Raw genomic sequence first — 26,330 nt, forward strand, 5'->3', positions numbered from 1 at the left:
GTGAGAATGGGAAAAGATTTACCCTTCCGGTGACAGTCTTTGGCAGTATCTCTGAGCGTTGAAAGTGAAAGCCCCATTAGCTTATCTAGTCCTTCAAAGCAGAGTAAAAAAACGGTGGTTGGTATCAAAGCCAATTTTTGTCTAAATCATTTTAGTGTTAGATCACTAATTCAAATCATCTTTAATCTTTTTAGATCATCTTGTTGCATTGAGCAGAAATGTGATATACAGTACAGGAATAACGTGAATAACACCCCAATGCTTATTGGCTTTAAGCTGTGGGTGTGCGAAGTGAAATTTGGGTCTCACACAGCTCCAGACAGCAGGCCCTGCCCACTTCCTGCTGGGGCTGATAGCAGTGACCCTTACACCACATCAGATGAGCAGCATGGCATGGCTAGCCTACACAACCACAGGGCATCAGGTGAGAGACATTGTCAATAACTGTCTTTGGCCTGCAAGCAAAGCTCAGAGCCTAAGACTTCAATCACCAAAGCCAAAGACTGTTCACTCTGCTACAGTCCGGCAAACAGTYCCGGTGCATCGCTCTCGGACAAACAGGCTCCGAGACAGCTTCTACACTCAAGCCATGTGACTGCTTATTGCCATTAAAACTGCTAAATAGTTATTGAAATGGTTACCCACATTATTTGGGTAACCAAATTTTGCAATGACTCTATGCACATTCACAAGACTATATATAAGGGGTGCTAATAGTTTTCCTGTTTCACACATGAACAAGTGTCACATATACAATATATGCAGTGCATTCGGAACGTATTCAGACCCCTTCCCCTTTTCCACATTTGGTTACCGTTACAGCCTTATTCTAAAATGGATTAAAACAAATAAAAAATCATCATCAATCTACACACAATACCCCATAATGACAAAGCGAAAACAGCAATTTTTTTGGCTAATTTAAGGATCTCTGTTCACCTTTCCCTCAATCCTGACTAGTCTCCCAGTCCCTGCTGCTGAAAAACATGCRCACAGCATGATGCTGCCACCACCATGCTTCACKGTAGGGATGTTGAATATTTCAAGGACAGCTTTTTTCCCTATCTTCGTAACATTACAAATATCAGAAACGTTTTGTCCAATAATTATGCAGAACAGCTAATCCATGCTTTTGTCACTTCTAGATTAGACTACTGCAACGCTCTACTCTCCGGCTACCCGGATAAAGCACTAAATAAACTTCAGTTAGTGCTAAACACAGCTGCCAGAATCCTGACTAGAACRAATAAATTTGATCATATTACTCCAGTGCRAGTCTCTCCACATTGGTTTCCTGTTAAGGATAGCTCTGATTTCAAGGTTTAACTGCTAACCTACAAAGCATTACATGGACTTGCTCCTACCTATCTCTCCGATTTGGTCCTGCCGTACATACCTACACGTACACTATGGTCACAAGACGCAGGCCTCCTTATTGTACCTAGAATTTCTAAGCAAAAACTGGAGGCAGGGCTTTCTCACAAAGAGCTCAATTATTATGGAATGATCTGCCTATCCATGTGAGAGACGCAGACTTGGTCTCGACCTTTAAGTCTTTACTGAAGACTCATCACTACAGTAGGTCCTATGATTGAGTGTAGTCTAGCCCAGGGGTGCGAAGGTGAACGGCAAGGCACTGGAGCAACGAACTGCCCTTGCTGTCTCTGCCTGGCCGGCTCCCCTCTCTCCACTGGGATTCTCTGACTCTGACCCTATTATGGGGACAGAGTCACTGMCTTACTAGTGCTCTTCCATGCCATCCCTAGGAGGGGTGCGTCACTTGAGTGGGTTGAGTCACAGACGGGATCTTCCTGTCCGGTTTTGTGCCCCCTCTGGCTCGTGCGGTGGAAGAGATCTTCGTGGGCAATACTTAGCCTTGTCTCAGGGTATCCCTCAGCCTTGTCTGTTGATTTCCCTCTAGTGGTGTGGTTGCTGTGCTTTGGCAAAGTGGGTGGGGTTATATCCTGCCTGGTTGGCCCTGTCGGACAGGGCCGCAGTGTCCCCCGACCTACCTCTGTCTCAGTCTCCAGTATCTATGCTGCAATAGTCTATGTGCCGGGGGGGGTAGGGTTAGTCTGTTATATCTGGTGTAATTCTCCTGTCTTATCTTGTGTCCTGTGTGAATTTAAGTATGCTCCCTCTAATTTCTTTCTCTCTCTCTCTCCCTCCCCTCCTGTAGGATCTGAGCCCTAGGATCATGCCTCAGGACTACCTGGCTGGTTCTCCCATCTCCACATAGGAACTCTGGAGCTCTGTCAGAGTGACCAATAGGTTCTTGGTCACCTCCCTGACCAAGCTCCTTCTCCCCCGGTTGCTCAGTTTGGCCAGGCGGACAGCTTTAGGAAGAGTCTTGGTGGTTGCAAACTTCTTCCATTTATGAATGATGGAGGCCACTGTGTTCTTGGGGACCTTCAATGCTGCAGAAATGTTTTGGTACCGTTCCCCAGATTTGTGCCTCGACACAATCCTGTCTTGGAGATCTACGSACAATTCCTTTGAACTCATTGGTCTGACCTGCACTGTCAACTGTGCCTTTCCAAATCATGTCCAATCAATTGAATTTACAAGTGTACTCCAATCAAGTTGTAGAAACAGCTCAAGGATGATCATTGGAAACAGGATACACCTGAGCTCAATTTCGAGTCTCATAGCAAAGGGTGTAAATACTTATTTAAATAAGGTATTTCTGTCTTTTTTTTTATACATTTGCAAACATTTCTGGATTTTTTTGTTGTGAATAAGGCTGTAACAAAATGTGGAAAAAGTCAAGCGGTCTGAATACTTTCTGAAGTGACTGTATATATACACACTCACTCACACACACTACACTGACACTCTCACACAAAACCCACACACTTTCACATTCACTTACACTACATACTCACACACACCTGCATACCGGCACAACACACACACATACAAAGACGCACGCACGCACGCACACATAGACACACACTTTCACATTCAGTATTTGCTGTAGCTACTACATTTTCTGTAGTTATCCATCCTGATGCCTAGTCACTTTACCATACCTTTATGTACATATCTCAAATACCTCGTACCCCTGCACATTGATCTGGCTCTGGTACTCCCTGTATGTAGCTTCATTATTTATTATTTTTTATCATGGCTAGAGGCCACACAGGCTAGTCCCAAATGGTAGGCTAAGGGACATTGTCTCAGGCTAAGGGACATTGTCTCTGGCTGATACTATTCTTTTGGCAGAAAAGGGAGTTTGGTGTAAATGTAGGCCTACTTGTTGCTTTCCATGCTACGTTTTTCCTTTTCTCCCACATTACATCTAGCAAGATAAAAGTACATTTTTCAGATCTCTTTTGGAAAGGGAAATATCAGATTATAGAAACAAGAACATAAAGAGAGGAATATGACTGGCTGCACACAGATCAAAGGGACTTCACATCAGGCAGGCCTGTGCTTCCATGAGGGAGATAACCCCCAGCATTCCTGCCTTGGCAGTGCTGGGAGGCGGTGATAGCTTTAGTGCCGGGCCCCGTGACTGTGTCACTGGCAGAGGCTGTACAGGGACCTCTGACACGCGGAAGCCTGCTGAGAGTGGCCTGGCTCTGGCTTGGTGTTGGGGCTGAGTGAGGCTTAGTGGGTTATGATGACTGGATGGATGAATGGGATGAAAAATAGTATAGCCCCCTTCTCAACCTCCACTTTCATCCTGTCACTGTAGGGYTCTTTGATGAGAACGGCAGAACGCTCAAGAAATGGCATGAATGTGATATTGGAATGATGTACTTATGCTTCAATTGATTAGTATCATAGTGGACACCCAGAACTTCACCTCACTGTGTTTTTGGTTTGATCTGAAACAAAGTCCATTTCAGTTTAACTTCATCTGTTACTCAATAGGGGAATTAGAGTTGATTTGTGATATACTACCTCTGCTGGTATCTTTMTGTGTCAGGTGATTGTAGAAATCCTAATGTAACTACATGAGTCGAGAGCGCAGAGTGTCAAGGGGATTTKATTGGCTGGTAGGATGACGACAACATCTGAGGCACTCTGGGAAAATAAACTCAGATGAATGATACTTGTGTGCAGAGTAATCCTTCCTCAAACTCCCCTGTTTATATGATTTGTATCTCCAACTGCAAAACATTTCCCATATGCTATAAAAGTGCAAATTGTAGAAATAATGCAGGTTGTTGTATGCAGATCTATGAGCAATTGTATGTTCTGGTAATTGTGCAAGTGTCACGAGGTGGACAGGTGAAATGTCTGGGATTGAGCAGGCAGCGTGAAGCAGAGGCAGAACACAAAAGACAGTTTAACATTTATTTTAAGGCATGGTTTTCCATTGTTCCATTTCAACAAACTCCAGTTTCTCCATTCCGTTCATTTGTTTTATTTCCAAACTTTTCATAAATATAATTGATCTGACTCTTCACTCTTAAAAACATGCTAGTTAAAATAAAGACATACAAACCAAACTAAAAAAACTAAAAGGGGCAATGCAGCCCAGGAGGCAGAGGTCCATTTTTCTTTTTTAAACCATTTCAGCTCAAACAAACCCCATTAGCTATGTGCTTTTACCAAAATAAATCATTACATGCTCTGGCAAAACCTAGGATCCACCATATCTCCGGACTGCATTCACTTCCTGTGGGCAGCTGCCAACAAACACAAAACAGGGGGTTTAAATCCGGTGTAGAACCTAAATTATTTTCCAATCGTTTCGTTCTGAACAGAACCACTATTGTTTTCATTCTGTTCCACTGTTCCGACCAGCAAAAAAAAGTTCTGAACTGGTTCGAATCAAAAATCAACAGTTTTTTACATTTACCTTATTAAATTACTTTACCAACCAGTGGGGATAGAGCAGGCAAGCTAGTTGTTTACATGCGTAATTGACAGACAAGTGTAGCCRATGGAGCAAAAATCAAATGAAATTTTGTGGGTGGGGAGAGAGCGAGGGTTGAGCGAGGGTTGAGGAGGAGGCTTGAAGCACTGGGCATCTTGTTATAACATGCAGTATCTGAATTAGGTCCACATAATTATACCTAGGAGGAGTGGCTTCTATGAAGGAACTTTGAATGTCCATTGAGCTAGGTAGCTAACAATCTTGAGCTACTAGCTAACAAGCTTGAGCTAGAAAGCTAACAAGCTTGTGGGTGCAGAGCGGCACCGGAATTAAAAACATATCTTGCCTTTTTGATGTTAATAAATCCAACGTTAAACATGGTAACTAGGCCTAATGTATCCTTAACTAGCATTGAAAAGGTTAATCCATTCTTCTCTAGCCAAATAAAAATCTCTCTTCCTATCTCTGAATCACACTTGTAACGTCAGTACAGTAGCCTATGCTAACGTCAGTACAGTAGCCTATGCTTCAGAGGGGAGAGGGGCAGGTAGCCTAAACACGCACACATACTGGCAAAGATTTTCAGCTTGCAGGCAGACACTGGAATACGTTTTTGAGTGACAGAGTGACAGCTTTGCATAGGTGCTTTGTTGCATTTTTTTTGTGGGACTAGAAAACATTTCCTGGAAGGTAAAATAACATTATTAACTGTTTCCCATGCTTTTAAAATAACAGTTCTTTTCCGGAACAGTATGGATCACTTTTGTTCCCGGCTCTGTTTCTGTTCCTTCAAAAATGTTGTTATTTACCGTTTCTGGTTCTGTACATGCAGCTCAAGTCACATGACCAGGCAATTAACCAATAGAAATTCTTGTTAGGTTAAACCCTCAAATGAGTAACACCTGTGACATTCTCACCCATTTAAAATGAGTACATCCTCGTACTGAATCGTGAGTCCGCCAGATCAGAGGCAGTAGGGATGACCAGGGACGTTCTCTTGATAAATGCGCAATTAGACCATTTTCCTGTTCTGCTAAGCATTCAAAATGTAACGAGTACTTTTGGTTGTCAGGGAAAATGTATGGAGTAAAAAGTATGTTATTGTCTTTAGGAATGTAGTGAAGTAAAAGTAAAATATATCAAAAATATAAATAGTAAAGTACAGAAAAAAAAAACTACTTATGTAGTACTTCAAAGTATTTTTACTTAAGTACTTTACACCACTTGTAGTCTACACAAATGCACACACACATAGTGGTTTTGATCCCTGCGAAACACCTGATGGAGGTTTGCCAGTCGTCCTGGGGGACATACAGTAGTTAATGTAGCTGCAGTATATCATTAAGGCTGTCATTGTGTGTGTTTGACAAGCAGGGATTTATTTCTCTCCCTGGAGGGGGAGGGAGCGAGGAAAACATGGCTATATCTCTGGGTAGAGAGATGGCATGGTGTTTTAATTTAGTTAACTTTGTAAATTAGGTCAACCCAAATTGCATGCTATTATGCAGTAGTTCCATGTTTTCAAACAATGTAATTATGTGATCATAAAGGAAATTGTGACAACATACTTTTAATTATCATGTTTATGAATATAGAATACTTTACGGATGTAGTAAATGAAGATCCGGAAAAACCTCCCACTTCTATCAGGAAGTGTGTATTCAACTGAATATTAATTGAAACATTTTAAGACCTTGGTATTTTGAGTAAGAAGTAAAACAATCTAAACCTGGTATTAGTGAATATAGAATGTGTCACCATCAGAGCAGCTCTGTGTGTGGGGAGAAGTCGGGGGACTGAGTGGAACAGTCAGTGATGTGTACAGTGGATCTAACTGGCTGATAAACTGGATTGTCTGAGTGTAATCAGACCCAGATGTCGTCGTTGGGCCCTCACCGCCGTGGTGGTCCTCAGCCCCAACAACATCTGCTGTGTCAGGGGCTGGGGGGACGGGAGGATGGGCCACAGCTGGGTGAACCCTGACCTGGAGAAGGGAACCACGAGCCATGCGGGGCTGACAATTGCTGCTGTGGAACAGAGAAGAGGCAGGCGACCTAGTGGACCTGCTATCATCTCCTCCTGCACTCACAACACTTTATTACTCCTACTCATCAGATGGACATGTGGCCTATTGCCATTCATCATTCGTCATTGTCCTTTAGGATTAGTTTGTGCTATTCTGTCGCAAATGTGAGATTTTTGTGTTGGCTTTGCTAAAATCTATATGCAGTTGTTTGGAAGTATTTATTTAAAATAATCGAAATTATTATTACTTCCTGTACCAAAATGGTTTGAAATATTCCCATTAAAGGTTTTGCCTGCATCACCACAATAGGCTGTTGTGGTGCTTATCAGGGATTACCTGTCAAAAATGTATGATTTTAAGGGCCATTTGTGCACTGATAAAATTCAAAAGTTTTATCCATTCATCAAATTATCACTGACAGAGAGATTAAACATGCTATCTGCTGCATGCGCTCTGCCAGACAGATTTCATCACGTTAAGAGAAGTTGTTTTTTTAATGGGTCTTGAGTGATGTGTGGCTTGGTGCACATGTTCTGGTGCCAGGTTTTAAAGGTTAGGAGAGGTTTCTCTCTAAATTGTCTTGGTATTTCATGTTGTAGGGAAATTCAGAACTCTTGCATTTGTGTTGAGTGATGTACAAATGTAACTAAGGCTTGGAATGTCAATACAATCAATCTAGCAAGGGCAACGATCACAAGTCAGTCATAACTTTGCTAATATGCTAGCGTATCTATTTATGTAGCTAGATGACCAAAAGCTTGTCGAACATTTCATTTCACAAAATGATGGGCATTAATATGGAGTTGGTCCCCCCTTTGCTGCTATAACAGCCTCCACTCTTCTGGGATGGCTTTCCACTAGATGTTGGAAAATTGCTACGGGGACTTGCTTCCATTCAGCSACATGAGTATTAGGGAGGTCGGGCACTGATGTTGGGTGATTAGGCCTGGCTCGCAGTCAGCTTTCCAATTCATCCTAAAGGTGTTTGATGTGGTTGAGGACAGGGCTCTGTGCAGGCCAATTAAGCTCTTCCACACCGATGTCGACAAAACATTTCTGTATGGACCTCACTTCCTGCACGGGTGCAATGTCATGCTGAAACAGGAAAGAGCCTTCCCCAAACTGTTGCCACAAAGAAGGAAGCACAGAATCGTCTAGAATGTCATTGTATGCTGTAGCATTAAGATTTCCCTTCACTGGAACTAAGGGGCCTATCCCAAACCATGAAAAACAGCCCCAGACTATTATTCCTCCTCCACCAAACTTTACAGTTAGCACAATGCATTCGGGCAGGTTGCATTCTCCTGGCAAACCCAGATTTGTCCTTAGGACTGTCAGATGGTGAAGCGTGATTCATCACTCCAGAGAACGTGTTTCCACTGCTCTAGAGTCAAATGGCTGTGAGCTTTACACTACTACAACGGATGCGTGGCATTGAGAATGGTGATCGTAGGCTTGCGTGCGGCTGCTCGGCCATGGAAGCGAGGTGAGTGTTGCACCCGAGGACAGATGATTTTTACGTGTTATGCGCTTCAGCACTTGGCAGTCCCACTCTGTGAGCTTGTGTGTCCTACCTCTTCAGAAATTTGACGAACTGACTTGTTGGAAAGGTGGTATCTTATGACGGTGCCACGTTGAAAGTCACTAATTTGAAGGGGTGTCCACATACTTTTGTATACATAGTTTAGTTAGCTAGCTGCTAGGAGGATGTCATGTCTTGTCAGTGGAGGAGTGGGTGAGTGACTGAGTTTTTTCCCATGATTTCAGTGGCTATACACAGCTAGAGATGCAGGTGTCATTTGGTTAGCATATCTCTTGCATTCGCAAATTCACTCTGGCTGTCTACTCCAATTTCGTCTGTGCGCAGGATAACTGATGAATGTACGAATGCGCATTCGCTGAATATGACCGTTGCCAGTAAACGTAGACAAAAAAGTATTAGTCAGTCACAAACGCTCTAGATAACATGTAAACCGCCTAACCAACTCTGCAAGGGTGAGTAAAATGGTCAGTGAGGTTTTCTCTCATTTGAGTCTGTAAACAGCTAGCTAGCAAGCTAGCCAACTTTTGCCCGTTAGGTTGGGTGCTTGGTTGGGACAAGGCAAGCCGCAGAAGGATGAGTAGGCTCCAATTCCTTATCGTTTATCAGTGCAATTTTGACGGCCAACTAGATGAAAATGTTTGACAGGCTATATCTAATGTTCCTTTGTTAGATTTTTGCTCATCTTGCTCTGGCCAGCATTAGTTGTTGATCTTGTTGTTGTTGATGTGCATAACTGAAGGAGAGAGAGACTACCTTTTCATATTTGTTTGATCAATAGGACTGTAAAGTTCCCATATGTAAGAGGACTCCAGTGGTATTGACATATTTTCAGAAATCCATTCAGGTGGCTTTTGGCTAATGCGTTCTAATGATCTAAAGTCGCGCTGTTGCAACTGCCTGTAAACACACAGTCCAGTTCAATGTGAATTATGGCAGGCCTGTGTGGCAAAAGGCTACAGTAGTTCTGATTGGCTATGGCGCACCGGTCTARGTAGACTCCAGTCCTTGACGAGGTAGATGTTTTTATTGGGTGTTATTTACTGCAGGGTCTATTAAAGCAAGATGGCGCCGATAGAGATGGTCGCCACGCTTCGAGTCCTTAGGAAACTATGCAGTATTTWGTTTTTTTTATWTATMATTTTTTACATTGTTAGCCCAGAAAATCTTAAGTCTTATTACATACAGCCGGGAAGAACTATTGAATATAAGAGCGACATCAACTTGTCAAAATTACGACGAGGAATACGACTTTCCCGAAGCMAATTCTTTGTTCGGACCACCACCCAGGACAGTGGATCTAATCCCAGAAGCCGACCCAACAACAACATCGCCTCAGAAGAGGCAGACGTAGCAGCCTCCTGGTCAGGCTCCATAGGCGTGCACATCACCCAACACTTCCGAGTATACTACTCGCCAATGTCCAGTCTCTTGACAACAAGATAGATGAAATTAAAGCAGGGGTTGCCTTCCAGAGAGACATCAGAGATTGTAACATTCTCTGTTTTACGGAAACATGGCTCTCTTGGGATACGTTATCGGAGTCGGTTCAGCCACCGGGCTTCTTCATGCGTCGTGGGAAGAAGAAGGGTGGGGGTGTATGCTTCATGATTATCGACTCATGGTGTAATCATAACAACATACATGAACTCAAGTCCTTCTGCTCACCCGACCTAGAATTCCTTACAATCAAATMCCAGCCATATTATCTCCCAAGAGAATTCTAGTCAGATATCGTCACAGCTGTGTATATACCCCCTCAAGCAGACAACACGATSGCCCTCAAGGAACTTCYCTGGACTCTATGTAAATTGGAAACCATATATCCTGAGGATGCATTTATTGTAGCTGGGGATTTTTACAAAGCAAATTTGAGAACAAGGCTACCTAAATTCTATCAGCATATTGATTGCAGCACTCACTCAATCACTGCTACTCTAACTTCCGCGATGCATACAAGGCCCTCCCTTTGCCAAATCCGACCACGACTCCATCTTGCTCCTACCGTCTTATAGGCAGAAACTTAAACAGGATGTACCTGTGACTAGAACCATTCAACGCTGGTCTGACAAATCGGAATCCACGCTTCAAGATTGTTTTGATCACGCGGACTGGGAAATGTTCCGGGCAGCCTCAGAGAATAACATTGATCTATATGCTGACTTTGTGAGTGAGTTTATGGGAAATGCATTCGAAATGTTGTACCCACTGTGACTATTAAACCTATCCTAACCAGAAACCGTGGYTGGATGGCGTCATTAGCGCAAAACTGAAAATGCGAACCACCCCATTTAACCATAGAAAGAGGTCTGGGAATATGGCCAAATATAAACCGTGTAGATATTCCCTCCGCAAGACAATCTAACAAGCAAAATGTCATTATAGGGACAAAGTGGAGTTGCAATTCAATGTCAGACATTTAAACGAGTTAACCCTCGCAGGGCTGCTGGCCCAGACAGCATCCCTAGCAACGTCCTCGGAGCATGCTCAGACCAGCTMGCTGGTGTGMTWACGGACATATTKWATTGCTCCCTATCCCAGTCTGCTGTRCCCYCATGCTTCAAGATYGCCACCATTGTTCCAGAACCCAAGAAGGCAAAGATAACTGAACTAAATGACTACCGCCCCGTAGCACTCACTTCTGTCATCATGAAGTGCTTTGAGAGACTATTCAAGTATCATATCACCTCCACCTTACCTGCCACCCTAGACCCACTTCAGTTTGCATACCGCCTCAACAGGTCCACAGACGATGCAATCGCCATCACACTGCCCTCTGCCCTATCCCATCTGGACAAGAGGAATACCTGTGTAAGAATTCTGTTCATTGATACAGCTCAGCATTTAACACCATAGTACCCTCCAAGCTCATCATTAAGCTGGAGGCCCTGGTTCTCAACCCCACCCTGTGCAATTTGGGTACTAGACTTTCTGATGGGCCATGCACGCCTCCAACTCAATCATCAAATTTGCAGACGACACAACAGTAGTGGGCTTGATAACCAACAACGACGAGACAGCATACAGGGAGGAGGTGAGGTCACTCGGAGTGTGGTGTCAGGAAAACAACCTCTCACTCAACGTCAACAAAACAAAGGAGATGATCATGGACTTCAGGAAACAGCAGAGGGAGCACCCCCCTATCCATATCGAAGGGACAGTAGTGGAGAAGGTGGAAAGTTGTTRCTCAGCGTACACATCACAGACAAACTGAAGTGGTCCACCCACACAGACAGTGAGGTGAAGAATGCGAAACAGCGCCTCTTCAACCTCAGGAGGCTGAAGAAATTTGGCTTGTCACCTAAAACCCTGACAAACTTTTACAGATGCGCAATTGAGACTACCATCCAGAAGGAGAGATCAGTACAGGTGCATCAAAGCTGGGACCGAGAGAATGAAAAACAACTTCTATCTCAAAGCCATCAGACTGCTAAACAGCAATCACTAACTCAGAGAGGTTGCTGCATACATAGAGACTCATATCACTGGCCACTTTAATAAATGGATCACTAGTCACATTAAACAATGCCACTTTAAGAAAGTTAACATATCTTACATTACTCATCTCATATGTATATACTATACCTTATACCATCTATTGCACCTTGCCTATGSCGCTTGGCCATCGCTCATCCARATATTTATATGTACATATTCTTATTCCATCCCTTTAGATTTGTGTATAGTTGTTGGGGAATTGTTAGATTACTTGTTAGATATTACTGCACTGTCGGAACTAGAAGCACAAGCATTTCGCTACATTTGCATTAACATCTGCTAACCATGTGTATGTGACCAATAAAATTTGATTTGATTTGATTAATTGTCCAAACGAGTMGCCACTTTCCTACTCTATATTGCTATAGAATTTTCACAAATCCCTTAGTATGTGTAATTCCCAAACATTATAATTTATGAAAATGCAAAAATGACCACACATATCTAAGTGCTCACTTGTCAGATTTTTTTTTTTTAAGTGTCATATTCTTCCTGTGGGTGTATATGAACAGATTATAATAAGATGTCATGTTGCTAAAATCCTGTCAGTTCCACTTTAAGGACTCTCTGTGATCTTATCCTCTTTTGTCTGGTGAAAAAAGATGAATTAGCAAATGGACAGTGTGGTCTGGACTGTTTCACCCTCTGTGAGACACCACTATGGTTTAAGTAGACCCCACATATCTGCAGTGGTAGACCATTTGAACCCTTATGGGTAGTGCATGGAACATCAACAAACCATTTTGGGGGGTTCGTTGATAAGCGTGAGTTCCATTCCATTTCAGCACAGATTTCATAAAGCATTTTCTTTAACACAAAGTCTTTTCATGTCTGGTTCTTGATGGATAATGTGAGGTGGCTAAACGGTCAAATATAACTACCGTACTCCATGGTCTCTCTTTCCAGGCGATAGGGGATAGTACCCATCACTCTGGCTGTGAGTGCAGTAAGTGCTCTATCTGCTGCTCCAGATGATAGAGTCACCATCAAAAACAGAGATGTATCCGTCATCACATCCGCAGAGACTAACAAATGAGGTGCTGTGTGAGGTATCGCCACGACGACCTGTCTCCTCGGTTTCACCGCTTCAGGTGCCTCATATTTCCTCCCCCCACCTCCTCCACCCCCTCGTTTTAGTACAGTACCGGTATTTATCAAGAGTAGCGACAGCTAAATCATTTCCTGCTACTGTGGAGGGGGTTATTGGATTGTAAGGGGTGTGGCCTGGCCATATGCCTGTATGGAAAGTCACAGTACGTGTAGGAATGTCTTGTAGTTAAAAGACATGCTCCAGAACTTTGGCGACTACTACGTTTTTTTTTTTTTACCTCACACTTTTGGCTGGGTGTGTCAATGTGTAGTTCATACATGCATAATCTATGAGCAGAATTACGATCTTCCTCAAATAATCACGAAATCCCTAGTTTGAAAGCAAATGTTTTCCTGGAAGCTGTGCTACACCATTTTCCCTATTTTTTCCCCCACATAGGCCAGCCCACTAGCAATTCAAGTTCAAGCTAATGAGCTTCAGCCCCTCACTATCTGAGAGACAGCTAGCAAGATGCACACACAGCAAGCAAAAGAGAGAGCAATGATGTGGTGCACATACAGTTGAAGTCGGAAGTTTACATACACCTTAGCCAAATACATTTAAACTCAGTTTTTCGTAATCCCTGACAGTTAATCCCAGCAAAAAATCCCTATTTTAGGTCAGTTAGGATCACCACTTCATTTTAAGACTGTGAAATGTCAGAATAATAGTAGAGATAATGATTTATTTCCACTTTTAATTCTTTCATCACATTCCCAGTGGGTCAGAAGTTTACATACACTCAGTTAGCATTTGATAGTATTGCCTTTAAATTGTTAACTTGGGTCAAACGTTTCAGGAAGCCTTCCACAAGCTTCCCACAATAAATTGTATGAATTTTGGCCCATTCCTCCTGACAGAGCTGGTGTAACTGAGTCAGGTTTTTAGGCCTCCTTGCTTTCACAGGCTTTTTCAGTTCTGCCCACACATTTTCTATAGGATTGAGGTCAGGGCTTTGTGATGGCCACTCCAATACCTTGACTTTGTTGTCCTTAAGACATTTTGCCACAACTTTTGGAGTATGCTTGGGGTCAATTTGTCCATTGGAAGACCCATTTGCGACAAGCTTTAACTTGCTGACTGATGTCTTGAATGTTGCTTCAATATATCCAGATAATTTTCCATCCTCCATGATGCCATCTATTTTGTGAAGTGCACCAGTCTCCTGCAGCAAAGCCCCCACAACATGATGCTGCACCCCGTGCTTCCGGTTGGAATGGTGTTTCTTGGCTTGCAAGGCTCCCCCTTTTTCCTCCAAACATAACGATGACCAACAGTTCTATTTTCATCAGACCAGAGGACATTTCTCCAAAAAGTGCAATCTTTGTCACCTTGTGGCAGTTGCAAACCATAGTCTAGCTTTTTTATGCGGTTTCGGAGCGATGGCTTCTTCCTAGCTGAGGCGGCCTTTCAGGTTATGTCGATATAGCACTCGTTTTACTGTGGAAATAGTATCTTTTGTACCTGTTTCCTCCAGCATTTCACAAGGTCCTTTGCTGTGTTCTGGGATTTGATTTGCACTTTTCGCACCAAAAGTACGTTCATCTCTAGGAGACAGCAGCGTTCTCCTTCCTGGGCGGTATAAATGGCTGCATGGTCCCATTGGTGTCTTATACTTGCATACTATTGTTTTGTACAGATGAACGTGGTACCTTGCATGCGTTTTGAAATGGCTCCAAGGATGAAGCAGACTTGTGGAGATCTAGAATTTTTTCTGAGGTCTTGGCTGATTTCTTTTGATTTTCCATGATGTCAAGCAAAGAGGCACTGAGTTTGACGGTAGGCCTTGAAATACATCCACAGGTACACCTCCAATTGACTCAAATTATGTCCATTAGCCTATCAGAAGCTCCCATACAGCACCCAATTTGTAAGTCGCTCTGGATAAGAGCGTCTGCTAAATGACTTAAATGTAAATGTAAATGCATTGAATTATAAGTGAAATAATCTGTCTGTAAACAACTTTTGGAAAGATTACTTGTGTCGTGCACAAACTACATGTCCTAACTGACTTGCCAAAACTTAGTTTGTTAACAAGACATTTGTGGAGTGGTTGAAAAACGAGTTTTAATGACTCCAACATAAGTGTATGTAAACTTCCGACTTCAACTGTATCTTGACATTTACATTTTACATTTAAGTCATTTAGCAGACGCTCTTATCCAGAGCGACTTACAAATTGGGTGCTGTATGCTGTATGTGACTGTGAATGTGAATTTTCTGAGACCACTTTTGGCTCGTGAGAGCTACTTTCAGAACTACTGGCAAAAAAGTATCAGAGAATCTATGTAAATTCTAAACTTACAGTAGGCCTATACATCTTTGTATGTTGCTATTGCTGCTCTGAAAAAGTTCCTAACCTAGAAAGGCACATTTGGTGATGTACTGTAATTGAGATTGGAAAACATGGAAGCCCCCACAGTGTACTGTATGTGATTGGAAGTCTTCCAACTTGTCTGTCAATGCCAATCAGCAACAGCACTTTGGCACATCATACCTTACAGTGATATTATTGTCATGGTATTAGCTTTATATGAGTTTCTTATTGTTGATTTGTGATTTAATTCTGAAAATAAGTGATTCATTCGTAGCAAAAAAAATATTGTTTACTGATTTGTGAAGACGTTTTTTTATTTCACGACATTAAGACATCAAATTCCAGTTAAAGCCATCATTATGCACGGGGCAATTTTAGTAAACCTGTGAGATCCAGCATATGTACTAATCATTGTTGCGGAATGTTAATTGCATAGCAACTCAGGACAGGGTTGAGACTGTTTTCAGCCTGTTTACCTCTTTAGGCATCCTGTGCACTGCCCTGCCTGGTGGGGGCCCTAGAGAGCAGAGAGGCATTCCATCAGTAGAATATCTGAACTTTATGCTTRAACATTCTTGAAAATAATCAAGGATAGCATTCCTTCTGTTTTTTCGGACTGAGAGTAGTTTTAGTAGGTATGACTGACTTGTACTGTACATGTATAAGTCCGTAAGTGTGTTGGGGATTTGCACAGTTACTGTGCCATGATGATATGATAGACAGATTATTTCTTTTTATTGGGTGAACAGGGGAGGGTGGGATATGTGTATGTGACACTTGGGGATTTGGGGGATTTACAATTTCATCATGTGGACTCCCTGTTAACAACCTGTGTAACTACTCCAATAAAGTTTTTGACTGGCCGCCAGGGGTTTCCATAGATATGACATGCATTGTCTTCTCTGTTCAAGATGCCTGGGAAAATCTCATCTGCCACAAAAAGTCTCTTTGGTCTGTGTGTCTGTTGCACTGTATTTGATCAGCTGTCTGAGAATAAAGTATTATTCACAAACTATACAAAAGAGATAAGAGAAAGACAGAGATTGCAAGACGGAAGGTTGTATTCTCATTTGAGAATATCAGCTGTAAGACTTCACATTGCATAACACTCCGAATCACCATTTGACATCCCTCCAGGCATTTCCTGGAGGGATATCCCCTCCTCTAAAGGAAAAAAGAGAAATGAAGGAGAGGAAAGCATGTATGAGTAAATGTCAGACTGGCACGGGGCACAGCTCTTACTTTGGGGGCGTCTCGAGAAGCATTGTAGTTGGGGGTGTGGGGTGTTGGGATCAACTGTCATGTGTTTAAGTGACAGACGGCCAGTTGCTTCTCGCAAGCAATGGTGAGGAGTGTCTAGATGGAAAGAGGCCCTGGCTGTCTTCATTGTTCTCTCCAGTGGCACTCCCTGTCCCCGTCACGGCCCAGCGAGGGCAGGTGCTTTGGGATGTGAAAATAGGAAGCCCTCCCACGCCCTGGACAGGCTTGGCTGAGGTCCATGCCCTTCTGAGATAAGACAACTCTCACCTTGTCCGGCACAAAGGGGAGACTACTCTGTCTTCAACAAAAAGCTGCAGCCCAGAGCGGAGACTCCGGAGAGTCTTGCTCAAACAGGAAGCACCAGCCTTTGGACCCAGATGAATGTGTTCTGGACAGAGTTGGTCATCCCCTTTGTCATTTTTAATCAGTTACGTTTGACATAGTGGTGATAACACGCTTGTTGTGGTCTTTCATGTATCATTGATGTGAGGATTGTAGATCGATGTCCACTATGACTTACTTTTATATTATGCTCAACATATTATTGGTGATCAAGACTCTAAAACGCATTGATTTTAAACAGATTTGAAAGCTCTCTTTGTGGATCATGTTTGTGCAGATCTTATAGATATCAGTGTGACCATGTTAGCGTACACAGCTTGTGTTTGACAGACATGAAAAATAGATCAATCTGAATTCAGGTCCTAGTTGAATGTAAGATTAAGGGTGAGGGGCCGGGGGGGGGGGTAAGAGCGATGATTAAGAGCAAAGTAAAGGGGAGAATTGTAGTGAAGAGCCTGTCTGAAAGAGGAGCCAAGTTTCTCATCAAAGCCCAGCTGATTATTTTCCAGGAGATTTTCCTGTCAGGATGTTATGGATGTCTCCATGTTCGGTGGTCACTGATAAATGGTGTCTCTCTTTTTTCATTTGTGATGTCATACGCCGCCCGGCTGAAGGTCTGACTTCCCCTCCAGTAACCGTGAGATGAGAGATGCACTCCCTGTGTGTGTGTGTGTGTGTGTGTGTATGTGTGTGTGTGTGTGTGTGTGTGTGTGTGTGTGTGTGTGTGTGTGTGTGTGTGTGTGTGTGTGTGTGTGTGTGTTGTGTGTGTGTGTGTGTGTGGTGTGTGTGTGTGTGTGTGTGTGTGTTGTTTGTGTGTGTTGTGTACGTGAGAAAGAGAGTGTGTGTGAGGAGAGTGTGTGTGTGAGAAGAGTGTTTGTGCAGAGAAATGTGTGTGGGTCACACTCTCCAGCACTGTGCCTCCTTCCTGAGTGACTGTTAGGGGCTGGGATGGACACTGTTGGCTGTTAGAAGCAGTGCCCTCCTCTCTTTATGTGGATTTTCTTATCGCACAGCCAGCTATGTTGGCTGGATGGTAATGTGTATAGACACAGGCTGTTGTAAGAGGCTGGGCAAGCGTGGTGGATGCACACTATAGAATCAAGATACCACTCTTATTTATTTGAGATTAAGCTTGAAATAAAATTCAATATGGATCTATATTTCTTCATAATTTAGTGGTGAGCAGAGTATATGAGCTTCACATTGATAGTGTTGATACCTARATTTACACTTTTAAAGGCCTACCCAGAAAAAAATACCATTATTTAAAGTTAATATAATTCTGTAATTGTATTTAGTCACCAGTCACCACAATCCACTAGTAAAGTGAGGGTGGAATGTATGTTGGTTGCTAYGGAGTATAATAATAATGTATGCAACAGCATTAAGTCAACAAGCAGCAAAGCTTTGTTTGTTTTCAAAGTGTGTCTAGCCCTCACTCTGCAATTGGTTGATTGGGGTTAGATTAGATTTCCTGCAGTGTGAAAGAAGCCATGGCAGGAATGTGTGAGTGTGTGAGCAGGAGCACTAATGTAGTGCACAGGTGCAAGAAAATAGTGGGTTGCAATAACAGTGGTAGGAAGGGGTGTGATCTATGATTTTGATGTGCAGTGTTGTTTATAGTAAAATGAAGATGTGATAAAGGGGTCAAATAAATATACTGTTCAGCTGAACTTCCCCATTCATAGTCATGTTTCGCAGACAGCTATGTCTTGACGGGGGCTTGGGGGCTTTGGAAAAGGGCCTCATATGTTAGCCCCTTTCTACTGGGCTTGTGATCTTGATTGAGCTAGTTGTGTGTGTGTGTGTTTGCGCGTGTGTGTGTGTCTCTATGTTTTGGTATGAGTGAATAGTTTGTAGTTTATCCTCTCTCATCGTGTTCCTTTAACTCCTGTGTCAGTGCCAGTGAGATTTGCTGGCTGACTAAGTTTCCCTGAGGCCGGGGGAGCCTGTAGCCATTGTTCTGGGGGGCTGACGGCATTCGACAGGCCTCTGGCTGACGCTGACGGACATCACCAGCGATTCGCCTGCGCTTCCTGTGCAGACTCAGACGGAGGTCGCGGTTTACCTCTCCTCGCTTATCTCGCCTGTCACCGGGGCATAGCCAACGAGAGAGAGAGGGGGGAGAGAGAGAGAGAAAGAGAAAGAGAGGGGGAATCTCCCCCAGATTTTTTGGGCCCAATAGATAAGCAGTAGGGTATATGTGGGGAGAGAAGTTAAGTGTGTGCATGCGAGTGTGTGTGGGTGGGTGGGGGGGGGGGGGGGGGGGCGATATTGCACTACTTTCATTATCGGTCTCTCTCTCCCTGTTTGGGCACGACGAGACGCGATAGAGATTGTTGCTGCGATAAGATTAGAATGTAGCAGCCAGTGGCTTGTTCAGATCGCTGGTGCAGAAGGAGGAAATGCCTATCTGATGAGATTTTCACTTCTTTGGATTTAGAATGTTGAGTTCAGGGTGAGAGAAAGATATTAACACATCTGTCCTCACCTGGGTGGGGTTTGTGGGGAGGGCCTCGGTAGACTTGTAAACAACGACACACCTAAAAGTTGTTTACTGACTCTAGTTGTGTTGAATAGTATTACATTGAATTACCTGAATGGGTAGCTGTGTGGAGGGCATGCCTGCTCCTGCTAGTCCAAAGGAGACCTTTGATTGAGTGTATGAAAAGTTATAGGCTTTTCTTCGATGCCCAGGCCGGGTACCCACAATGGTTTGACCATTTGCTTTTGTAAGAAGAAGTGCTTCCTCTCTCCCTGTTCTCTATCTCCACCACTTCACTGATCCCTCTTGTTCCCTATCCACCCTATATTCCAAACCACTGCTTCCCCCAGTGTGTAGATTGACTCTTCCTTGCAGGCAGATGCAGAAATATTTCGAAGCGTTGCCATAGCTCTTAGCAGAGATGATATTGCCAATGCAGCAGCATCTCTCTACCTCTTTGGTTGAACCCTTTGTGTTCGTCTTTTCCTGATATTTAAAGGGGCAATCGGGGATTGATAGCGGGGTCAATTTCCTGGACCACCTATACTTAAAAATGTATGCACGCGTGACTGTAAGTCGCTTACTATACATCAGTTTGAATACCATATTGTCCCTTTAATTGTTCTTTGATATGAATGGTGACCTCAGGTCTACCTCCAACTTATTCCCACAGTGGCAGCAGCCGTATCAGCCAGCTCCAGGGACCAGGGACTAAGTGTGGGTGGGAGCCCTGCCCCGGAGAGGAGAGTGACAGGATCTGTTGGTGAGAGGAAAAGCTTTCTGGACCTCTCTTGAATTAGCGAATTTCCTCATCTGGCATTCCTGTGATTATACCAGTGAGGAATGGCTTCACTGGAATGTGTTATTGTGTTGTGGATTGGTCTTCATCTATTTAAATATAAAAAAATATATTGTCTCTACGTGATTTTGTAATTATTAATATTTCCATAAAGAGCATTCTTTGAAAGCAGCAATGTGAAACGAGGACAATAGAACCATCACCATATGATCATTCCTGTTATTGATTACTAAAATGACTCCTTCTGAGATATGTCTATTGTGGACAGAGTGGGATGAGAATGTGAGCCAGTGGAACCACAGTCAGACATCAGCTCTGGGTGAATCTCAAAAGCCTTTCCTTGATTCCTTGTGTCCTCTCTCTCCTTGTGTCCTCTCCTCGCCTTCTAGAAACAAGGAACGACTTTTTGAGATTCACGCTCAGTCTCCCTGCTGTGGGCCTGAGAGAACAGAATCAGGACCCTAGAGGTGAAATGTACCATGGGTATACGTCACATAGGATGGCAGAGATGAGGGTTTTGCTGACTCCTCCATTCCTCCTTCTTCTTCCTTTCTCCTCCCTTTTTCTTTTCCTCGCCCTCACCCTCCTCCAGCACTCACGAACAGCGCTTCCAAAATATTTGTCATTTCACAAGAAACAAAATCCGAATTTTGATAGTMGCTTTTGTATCCCCTTCCGGGGTGAAGATGTAGAGGGGAGGTATGGCAAAAATGCAGAAAGGACAGAAAGAGGGTTCAAGCTAGACTGTGTTTTYTGTATAGATCGAGTGCCTGGTGAGATTAAATCTTCCCTACACACCTCCTTCCAAAATGAAAGAATCAGAGCCTTTTAACAAACACACACACATTCACACACGTTCACTGGCTCACACAAACACAGGCACACACTCACACGCTCGCTCACAAACCGCTCACAGTATATGTCACCATGTTTATTGTCCTTAGCAGGGGCAGCATTTTCTGTACGCAGCCGTCAGGGCAGCCTGGCTTGATTCTCTCTCAATTGCTTTGCAACGTACCAGAGAACCACAGTCAGAAACAAGGGTCGTGATGTTTAAAGTGGACTGACATACTGGACTCTTGACCCTACAATGATGATCAATTATTGAGATTACAGAGATTTCAGATCACATCAGCAAACGTCGGAGCCCAGTTGTTGAGAAGCAAAAGTTGTCTTGTACAAAGGAGGATCGTTTGTTTAATTTACCAAGCTCATAACGAGTCCGTGACCTCTGCATTGTTTTTTGACTGGACGTCCATTCTACGGCGTCCAATCAGACAGTTGTAGAACAGAGCAGAGCAGCAGAGCTGTTTACTTCTGCGTGTGTGCGTGCGTGCGTGCGTGCGTGCGTGCGTGCGTGCGTGCGTGCGTGCATGCATGCGTGTGTGTGTGTGTGTGTGTGTGTGAGAGAGAGAGTGAGTGAGTGAGAAGCCCTGCAGCCCGAGCCGAAGGAACTCTTTCATGTTTCCCCATATGGCACACTCTATGCAATCTATCCCCCGTTATGAGCATGAAGTAAACAAAACATTAGGTCATCATTAATCACTGGCCAATGATGTGTCTGGGGCTGCAGGAGATTAGAAAGCCAAAGGAGCTCCAAAGGGCCACAGAGATCTTGCCCCCTAGTGTTGTGAGTGTGTGCGTGCGTGTGTGCGTCTGTGCGTGTGTGCGTGTGTGGGTGTGTGTGCCAGGCTGAATACTCGTCCCACTGCCTGATCCACCCTCGCCCACCCCCCAGCATCAGCGTCCACCCCCCAACAGTCAATTAAGATAAGGGACAATTACTTTCTCCGTCTCTGCTTTGAAGTTCAGGGTTTTTTCCCTCTTTTCAGCGTGGCAGCTGAAAAACTGACGGTAGAAAAGGGAGATTTTTTTTGGCTGTACAACGCTTTGATCTCAGAACCTATTACAGGGGAGTTTAATGGCTCTGTATGATTGAATATGTGCATTTAGATTTTTTTTTTAAATCTCGTCAAATTTTGAGCTAATCCCAATGGCCTTAGCTCCATTTACTAAACTGTATGCTACTTCACATTGGCTCCATTGCTTACCGGGTTCCATTCCATGCCAGTAGTAAACTCTTAGAAAAAAAGTGCCATCTAGAACCTAAAAGGGTTCTATGGCTGTCCCCATAGGAGAACCCTTTGAAGAACAATTTTTGGTTCCAGGTAGAACCCATTTGGGTTCCATGTAGGACCCTTTCCACAGAGGGTTCTACATGGAACCCAAAAGGGTTGTATGTGGAACCAAAAAGGGCCGAAGAACCCTAAGTGTAGGCTGCCCAGAGAGAGAGTGGGAGGTGCACTGTTCCACTTTGCTTGAACTCCCTTCTCGTGACTTCTGGTTCCTCGCTTGTAAATGCTGAATCAGTGTAATTATATATGTTTCCCACCGAGTGCGGACTACATTGCGAGGACCAGAGGGGTCTGTGTGTGTGTGTGTGTGTGTTGGTGTGTGTGTGTGTGTTGTGTGTGTGTGTGTGTGTGTGGTGTGTGTGTGTGTGTGTGTGTGTGTGTGTGTGTGTGTGTGTGTGTGTGTGGTGTGTGTGTGTGTGTGTGGTGTGTTGTTCTGGGAGCTCTATGGGAGAGCTGGGGGTAAACTGTGTTGTTTCAGGTTCAGTCAGCACATGAGAAACACAGGTGTGTGACGGCATTGCGCTGGATTAAACAAACGCATGCAACAGAGAATGATGATGCTAATGTGTGGTGTAATAGTCAATGTCTTTGTATGCTATTCTGAGAAGATATCTAAAGCGTATTCTTTTTTAAATCTTTCTCAAGTATGTTTTCCTGGAACCATCATGTAGCCTACAGCACTGCCAGAGCTGTATTTCATACATTGTACCCTCTGAAATGCATTTAATTATTTTAGATACATTATTGAAATTATGTGCATTAATTTATTCTGTCCGCGGTCCGTGAGTCATTCTAATGTGGGTTGTCGGGCCTTTTTCCTTCTTTGTCCAAAAGTTCACATATTTGCATGACTTGTCAGTGTAAACACAATGGTGAAACATCAGAGGGGCCATGACTGGGATGTTATATGAGCAGAGAGCCTAGATGGAGCAGAGATATGAACCACTGATCTGGGGATATCTGGAGGAGGAATCACTGATGCTGCCATCACACACAAACACCATCTGTTCTCCCCAACACACACACACACAGAGACACAGAGACCACAGACAGACAGACAGACAGACAGACAGACAGACAGACAGACAGACAGACAGACAGACAGACAGACAGACAGACAGACAGACAGACAGACAGACAGACAGAGAGACAGACAGACAGACAGACAGAGGACCTCACGCCTGCACACCAACTGGGCATGAGTTATAATCAGTCACACCACAGTATGTACCTGTCATTTTACAGCCCTAGATGGGTCAGGTCAGGATGCAGTATTCACATGTGTTTCTGCTGGAGTTACTGAACTGCATTATGCTCTAATCTGATTCCCATGTTGTGAGAACCACATGTCATATATGGGGGTGGGTCAAATGTAAAGTATGTTCTTATCTTCTTCCAACATTGTTGTGTGACTGTGAACCACATTTTATATTCTCACATGAGTTGCCATATTTTTGGCAGATAGCTGAGTCAATAGCCTAAATAATGCCTGAATTAACATTAATACCACAGGTTTTAAAGTGAACCTAGTCAAGATGGGCCATTTGCCAAAAACMGAATAACACTAGACTTTTGAAAACGTCCGCATATTTCTTCCCCCGAACACTACCAGCACCTTTGCCAAAAAGATATAATCCGTGGGAAGATCAATTCATATTTGTGCCACTAGAGCTATTAAGATCTACTTWWWAAAAAATGTATTTCACCTTTATTTAACCAGGTAGGCTAGTTGAGAACAAGTTCTCATTTGCAACTGCTACCTGGCCAAGATAAAGCATAGCAATTTGACACATACAACAACACAGAGTTACACATGGAATAAACAAAACATACAGTCAATAATACAGTAGAAAAAAAAGACAACTAAAAAGTCTATATACAGTGAGTGCAAATGAGGTAAGATTAGGGAGTTAAGGCAATAAATTGGCCATGGTGGCGAAGTAATTACAATATAGCAATTAAACAATTAATTAGAAGATGAATGTGCAAGTAGAGATACTGGGGTGCAAAGGAGCAAGATAAATAAATAACTAAATAAATACAGTATGGGGATGAGGTAGATAGATGGGCTGTTTACAGATGGGCTATGTACAGGTGCAGTGATCTGTGAGCTGCTCTGACACCTTMTGCTTAAAGCTGGTGAGGGAGATATGAGTCTCCAGCTTCAGTGATTTTTGCAGTTCGTTCCAGTCATTGGCAGCAGAGAACTGGAAGGAAAGGCGACCAACGGAGGAATTGGCTTTAGGGGTGACCAGTGAGATATACCTCCTGGAGCGCYTGCTATGAGTGGGTGCTGCTATGGTGACCAGTGAGCTGAGATAAGGCGGGGCTTTACCTAGCAGAGACTTATAGATAACCTGTAGCCAGTGGGTTTGGCGACGAGTATGACGCGAGGGCAAACCAACGAGAGCGTACAGGTCGCAGTGGTGGGTAGTGTATGGGGCTTTGGTGACAAAACGGATGGCACTGTGATAAACTGCATCCAATTTGTTGAGTAGAGTGTTGGAGGCTATTTTATAGATGACATTGCTGAAGTCGAGGATCGGTAGGATGGTCAGTTTTATGAGGGTATGTTTGGCAGTATGAGTGAAGGATGCTTTGTTGCGAAATAGGAAGCCGATTCTAGATTTAATTTTGGATTGGAGTTGCTTAATGTGAGTCTGGAAGGAGAGTTTACAGTCTAACCAGACACCTAGGTATTTGTAGTTGTCCACGTATTCTAAGTCAGAGCCGTCCAGAGTAGTGATGCTGGACGGGCGGGCAGGTGCGGGCAATGATCGATTGAATAACATGCATTTAGTTTTACTTGCATTTAAGAGCAGTTGGAGGCCACGGAAGAAGAGTTGTATGGCATTGAAGCTCGTCTGGAGGTTAGTTAGTTTCCAAAGAGGGGCCAGAAGTATACAGAACTAAATACTTACTGAAGCCATCGGGTTCATAGAGAACTGAACTAGAGAAGTTGAGCTCAGTCTCCAATATCTGCTAGTGTATAATGAAGTCAGGTCGCTCAAGATCCACCGCAAAATTCGAGGTCCGTCCAGGTAAGCAGGACATCGGGAGATTCCTTCAAAACCAGCGACCAGGGGCAAAGGTGAGCGATATGACCATCAAGTAGGCTTGTGGTTTGCTAGGGCGTTGTGGACYGGGATGGCGGACAGGCGTAAACCGTGAGCTGCGTCTCCGATGGTCATGTATTCAATCCCAGGCACTCGTTTTTATTTTTTTGTTTTAATCCTATACCAAACGTTAACCCTTACCTTAACCATTCAGAATGAATACCTTATCCTTAAGCGTGGAGTTATTTTTGTTTTAACCCTATCCCAAACCTTAACCCTTATCTTAATTCATGCCTAAAATGAACCTTCAAAATGTTACGTTTATGGACAAACGTCGGATTCTGTGGTGAGACTGTGAGAGCTTGTTGGGATAATGATGTATAATTGTATGTGTGCTCCTACCTCCTCCTATACCCTTCGCCTTTGGCACACAGACAGCTAATTTATAACTCTGCTGTCTTAAGTTGCACTCTCTTTGTCAAGGCCTGTGCTGGGAAGGGGAACTTGAAAGATCTTACTTCCTAATCTTAACAATTTGACGTTAAAACAAATAGTGAGGAGGACTCGACCGCACATTTTCATTTGCCTGTTAGAGTAAGACGCCAGTCCACCCCTCCCTCCCTCCCTCCATCTCTCTCTTCTTTGCCCTATCCGTCCATCGCTTAAACATACACACACACATACACACATATTAAATACACATTCTTACATCCTCCCTTTTTCTCACCTTCTTTCTGTCATTTTTCTGTTCCCGTCAGCAGCTAGCTCTCCCCCTCACTGATTCTTGACAGCGCTTTCCAAAGCAGTCAAGCGAGAGAAGGAGGACTTAGAGAAAATTAGTTAACTGACTTGAGTGTAAACAACAAGGTGTTGAAATGTCCCATCAGGAAGGCGCTCTGCTTTCTATTGAACAGAGAGGTCAAAGGGCAGATTMTCCAGCGGTTATCAGTG

At 43.5% G+C, this 26,330-nt stretch overlaps 1 pseudogene; it reads left to right on the forward strand.

Annotated features, from left to right (window-relative positions):
• Nucleotides 1-1,014: 1,014 nt before the first annotated feature.
• LOC139029317 (uncharacterized) overlaps nucleotides 1,015-26,330 on the forward strand; it is a 28,891-nt pseudogene continuing 3,575 nt past the window's right edge.

This window comes from Salvelinus sp. IW2-2015, linkage group LG19, assembly GCF_002910315.2.
Source record: "Salvelinus sp. IW2-2015 linkage group LG19, ASM291031v2, whole genome shotgun sequence".
NCBI lineage: Eukaryota > Metazoa > Chordata > Actinopteri > Salmoniformes > Salmonidae > Salvelinus > Salvelinus sp. IW2-2015.